We start from the raw sequence: 6,000 nt of genomic DNA, 5'->3' as shown, positions 1-6,000 counted from the left end.
TATCATTATCCTTAATTCACTGGTTCAGTTCCCCTAGAGTTCTCCTCTCCAGAACTATTACCCATAAAGCCCATTATGTTTCAACACAACAATAATACGAACATGCAAAATAACAACCCTTAAATACATTTAGAAACACACATTTTACTTTTATTTAACAAGTCAGTTAAGAACAAATTCTTATTTACAATGACGGCCTAGGAACCGTGGGTTAACTGCCTGTTCAGGGGAACCGTGGGTTAACTGCCTGTTCAGGGGAACAGTGGGTTAACTGCTTTGTTCAGGGGAACAGTGGGTTAACTGCCTTGTTCAGGGGAACAGTGGGTTAACTGCCTTGTTCAGGGGAACAGTGGGTTAACTGCCTTCTTCAGGGGAACAGTGGGGTTAACTGCCTTGTTCAGGGGAACCGTGGGTTAACTGCCTGTTCAGGGGAACAGTGGGTTAACTGCTTTGTTCAGGGGAACAGTGGGTTAACTGCCTTGTTCAGGGGAACAGTGGGTTAACTGCCTTGTTCAGGGGAACAGTGGGTTAACTGCCTTGTTCAGGGGAACAGTGGGTTAACTACCTTGTTCAGGGGAACAGTGGGTTAACTGCCTTGTTCAGGGGAACAGTGGGGTTAACTGCCTTGTTTAGCGGAACAGTGGGTTAACTGCCTTGTTCAGGGGAACAGTGGGTTAACTGCCTTGTTTAGGGGAACAGTGGGTTAACTGCCTTGTTCAGGGGAACAGTGGGGTTAACTGCCTTGTTCAGGGGAACAGTGGGGTTAACTGCCTTGTTCAGGGGAACAGTGGGGTTAACTGCCTTGTTCAGGGGAACAGTGGGTTAACTGCCTTGTTCAGGGGAACAGTGGGTTAACTGCCTTGTTCAGGGGGCAGAACGACAGATTTTTTTTTACCTTGTCAGCCCAACGCTCTGACCACTAGGCTGCCTGCCGCCACCTCAGTACAGTGAACTCCAAAAGCATTGGGACAGTGATTGTGTTGTTGTTTTTGGCTCTGTACTCCAGCACTTTGGATTAGACATTTTAGTTTGTGGGTATTTCCATCCATGTCGGGGTGGAACCGTTTAGAATTTACAGCCCTTTTTGTACCTATCTCCCCCAATTTTAGGGGACCAAAAGTATTGTGATAAATTCAGTTCTATGTATTAAAGTAGTATAAGTGTTTTCTCTCATATTCAGAGCACCCAATGACTAAATCAAGCTTGTGACTCTACGAACTTGTTGGATGCATTTTGCTGTTTGTTTTGGTTGTTTTTCACATTATTTTGTGCCCAATAGAAATGAATGGTAAATAATGTATGGTGTCATTTTGGAGTCACTTTTATTGTGAATAAGAATAGAATACGTCTTGGGGGGTATATTTGTGCGTCTGTAAACTTTCTCAGTCGTCATTATTCAACAGTAAAAAAAATGAAAAACACAAAACAAAACAAACAGCAAAATGCATCCAACAAGTTCGAAGTAACTAAGCTTGATTTAGTCATTGGGTGCTGTGGCTTTGGGACAAAACACTTCTACTACTTTAATACACATATAAGTGAATTTGTACGAATACTTTTGGTCCCCTAAAATGGGGGGGGGGGGGGGGGGGTACTATGTGCAAAAAATAAAAAATGCTATAATTTATAAATGGTTCACCCGATATGGATGAAGATTAGCCTCAAATTAAAGCTGACAGTCTGCCCTTTGACCTCATAGTCATTGTTTGATTTAAAATCCAAACTGCTGGGAGTACAGAGACAGAACAACAAATCATGTTTTATTTGAAAAAAAATGTAACCTTTTATTTAACTAGGCGAGTCAGTTTAAGAACAAATTCTTATTTACATATAATGTGTCACTGTCCCAGTACTTTTGGTGCTCACTGTCTATAAACACACAAAAACACACCCAGAGGCACTGACGAAAATGAGTGAGTAACACACGGACACACGCGTATTTGGTCTAGATACAAAAATTGGAAACAATATTGGTACAGCCCATCACCGCCCTCTAGTGGAAAACTACATCTAAAACAGAACCCTATTAGTTCACCACCATAGAGAATGATAGAGGCCTCTAGTGGAAAACTACATCTAAAACAGAACCCTATTAGTTCACCACCATAGAGAATGATAGAGGCCTCTAGTGGAAAACTACATCTAAAACAGAACCCTATTAGTTCACCACCATAGAGAATGATAGAGGCCTCTAGTGGAAAACTACATCTAAAACAGAACCCTATTAGTTCACCACCATAGAGAATGATAGAGGCCTCTAGTGGAAAACTACATCTAAAACAGAACCCTATTAGTGCACCACCATAGAGAATGATAGAGGCCTCTAGTGGAAAACTACATCTAAAACAGAACCCTATTAGTGCACCACCATAGAGAATGATAGAGGCCTAAAATAAAACCTTATCAGTAGTTCACTACCATAGAGAATGAGCGAGGCCTCTAGTGGCCAAAAGGCCGTTTTAGCATAGACACTGCCATTGAGGGCTTACGTCATTTTAAAGTAGTCAACTGGGTGGGGATTCCTATGAGTTTGAGCCTCAATGGTGCTTGCTGCCCATGCTGTTACAGATGGTATAATGGCACAGATACAAAGACGAGTCCTCTGTCTACTTTTATGTGCAATACATACTGTAGGGATTTTGGGCGCCATGTCGGACACAGCCCTAGTGTTTATGTGGGTGACCCTACTAAACTCTCATTGGTCACTAGGACTCTACTGTACTCTCATTGGTCATCGCCCTGTTTGACAGCCACCGGATAGAAAGGAGTTGGTAACCAGGGTAACGTACACTCGTGACCACCAGGTGTTGCAGTGGGTCTAAAGGTCTTAAGTATTATCTCCTCCTTCTCTTTGAATCCAGTCTGGGTAGGACCAGGAGGTTTTCCTGTCTATAATCTCCTCTGGCCTTCTCTTTGTATACAGTCTGGGTAGGACCAGGAGGTTTTCCTGTCTATAATGTCTGGTTAGGACCAGGAGGTTTTCCTGTCTATAATGTCTGGGTAGGACCAGGAGGTTTTCCCTGTCTATAATGTCTGGTTAGGACCAGGAGGTTTTGCGGTCTATAATGTCTGGTTAGGACCAGGAGGTTTTCCTGTCTATAATGTCTGGGTAGGACCAGGAGGTTTTCCTGTCTGACCAGGGGAAACTCTAGGCCCGCCACGTTACACTAGTAGTAATAGTAGTGTATTATATAGTGTACTATATAGGGAAACCCATAGTAGTGTATTATATAGTGAAACTCATAGTATTGTATTATATAGTGTACTAGAAGAGTGCCTTGCGAAAGTATTCGGCCCCCTTGAACTTTGCAACCTTTTGCCACATTTCAGGCTTCAAACATAAAGATATAAAACTGTATTTTTTTGTGAAGAATCAACAACAAGTGGGACACAATCATGAAGTGGAACGACATTTATTGGATATTTCAAACTTTTTTAACAAATCAAAAACTGAAAAATTGGGCGTGCAAAATTATTCAGCCCCCTTAAGTTAATACTTTGTAGCGCCACCTTTTGCTGCGATTACAGCTGTAAGTCGCTTGGGGTATGTCTCTATCAGTTTTGCACATCGAGAGACTGACATTTTTTCCCATTCCTCCTTGCAAAACAGCTCGAGCTCAGTGAGGTTGGATGGAGAGCATTTGTGAACAGCAGTTTTCAGTTCTTTCCACAGATTCTCGATTGGATTCAGGTCTGGACTTTGACTTGGCCATTCTAACACCTGGATATGTTTATTATTGAACCATTCCATTGTAGATTTTGCTTTATGTTTTGGATCATTGTCTTGTTGGAAGACAAATCTCCGTCCCAGTCTCAGGTCTTTTGCAGACTCCATCAGGTTTTCTTCCAGAATGGTCCTGTATTTGGCTCCATCCATCTTCCCATCAATTTTAACCATCTTCCCTGTCCCTGCTGAAGAAAAGCAGGCCCAAACCATGATGCTGCCACCACCATGTTTGACAGTGGGGATGGTGTGTTCAGGGTGATGAGCTGCGTTGCTTTTACGCCAAACATAACGTTTTGCATTGTTGCCAAAAAGTTCAATTTTGGTACCATCTGACCAGAGCACCTTCTTCCACATGTTTGGTGTGTCTCCCAGGTGGCTTGTGGCAAACTTTAAACTACACTTTTTATGGATATCTTTAAGAAATGGCTTTCTTCTTGCCACTCTTCCATAAAGGCCAGATTTGTGCAATATACGACTGATTGTTGTCCTATGGACAGAGTCTCCCACCTCAGCTGTAGATCTCTGCAGTTCATCCAGACTGATCATGGGCCTCTTGGCTGCATCTCTGATCAGTCTTCTCCTTGTATGAGCTGAAAGTTTAGAGGGACGGCCAGGTCTTGGAAGATTTGCAGTTGTCTGATACTCCTTCCATTTCAATATTATCGCTTGCACAGTGCTCCTTGGGATGTTTAAAGCTTGGGAAATATTTTTGTATCCAAATCCGGCTTTAAACTTCTTCACAACAGTATCTCGGACCTGCCTGGTGTGTTCCTTGTTCTTCATGATGCTCTCTGCGCTTTTAACGGACCACTGAGACTATCACAGTGCAGGTGCATTTATACGGAGACTTGATTACACACAGGTGGATTGTATTTATCATCATTAGTCATTTAGGCCAACATTGGATCATTCAGAGATCCTCACTGAACTTCTGGAGAGAGTTTGCTGCACTGAAAGTAAAGGGGCTGAATAATTTTGCACGCCCAATTTTTCAGTTTTTGATTTGTTAAAAAAGTTTGAAATATCCAATAAATGTCGTTCCACTTCATGATTGTGTCCCACTTGTTGTTGATTCTTCATAAAAAAATTAGAGTTTTATATCTTTATGTTTGAAGCCTGAAATGTGGCAAAAGGTCGCAAAGTTCAAGGGGGCCGAATACTTTCGCAAGGCACTGTATATAGTGAAACCCATAGCAGTGTATTATATAGTGTACTATATAGTGAAAGCCATAGTAATGTATTATATAGGGAAACCTATAGTAGTGTATTATATAGTGTACTATATAGTGTAACCCATAGTAGTGTATTATATAGGGAAACCCATAGTAGTGTATTATATAGTGTACTATATAGGAAAACCCATAGTAGTGTGTTATATAGTGTACTATATAGGGAAACCCATAGTAGTGTATTATATAGTGAAACCGATTGTAGTGTACTATATAGGGAAACCCATAGTAGTGTATTATATAGTGTACTATATAGGGAAACCCATAGTAGTGTATTATATAGTGAAACCCATTGTAGTGTATTATGTAGGGAAACCCATAGTAGTGTATTCTATAGGGAAACCCATAGTAGTGTATTATTTAGTGTACGATACAGTGAAACCCATAGTAGTGTATTATATAGTGTACTATATAGTGAAACCCATAGTAGTGTATTATATAGTGAAACTCATAGTAGTGTATTATATAGGGAAACCCATAGTAGTGTATTATATAGTGAAACCCATAGTAGTGTATTATATAGGGAAACCCATAGTAGTGTATTATATAGTGTACAATACAGTGAAACCCATAGTAGTGTATTATATAGTGTACTATATAGTGAAACTCATAGTAGTGTATTATATAGTGTACTATATAGTGAAACTCATAGTAGTGTATTATATAGTGAAACTCATAGTAGTGTATTATATAGTGAAACCCATAGTAGTGTATTATATAGTGTACTATATAGTGAAACTCATAGTAGTGTATTATATAGTGTACTATATAGTGAAACTCATAGTAGTGTATTATATAGTGAAACTCATAGTAGTGTATTATATAGTGTACTATATAGGGAAACCCATAGTAGTGTATTATATAGTGTACTATATAGGGAAACCTATAGTAGTGTATTATATAGGGAAACCCATAGTAGTGTACTATATAGTGAAACCCATAGTAGTGTATTATATAGTGTACTATATAGTGAAACTCATAGTAGTGTATTATATAGTGTACTATATAGGGAAACCCATAGTAGTGTATTATATAGTGAAACTC

Source organism: Oncorhynchus mykiss, chromosome 9, assembly GCF_057628025.1.
Source record: "Oncorhynchus mykiss isolate SJ-2025 chromosome 9, ASM5762802v1, whole genome shotgun sequence".
NCBI classification, from domain to species: Eukaryota; Metazoa; Chordata; class Actinopteri; order Salmoniformes; family Salmonidae; genus Oncorhynchus; species Oncorhynchus mykiss.
This window is presented reverse-complemented; position numbering follows the sequence as displayed.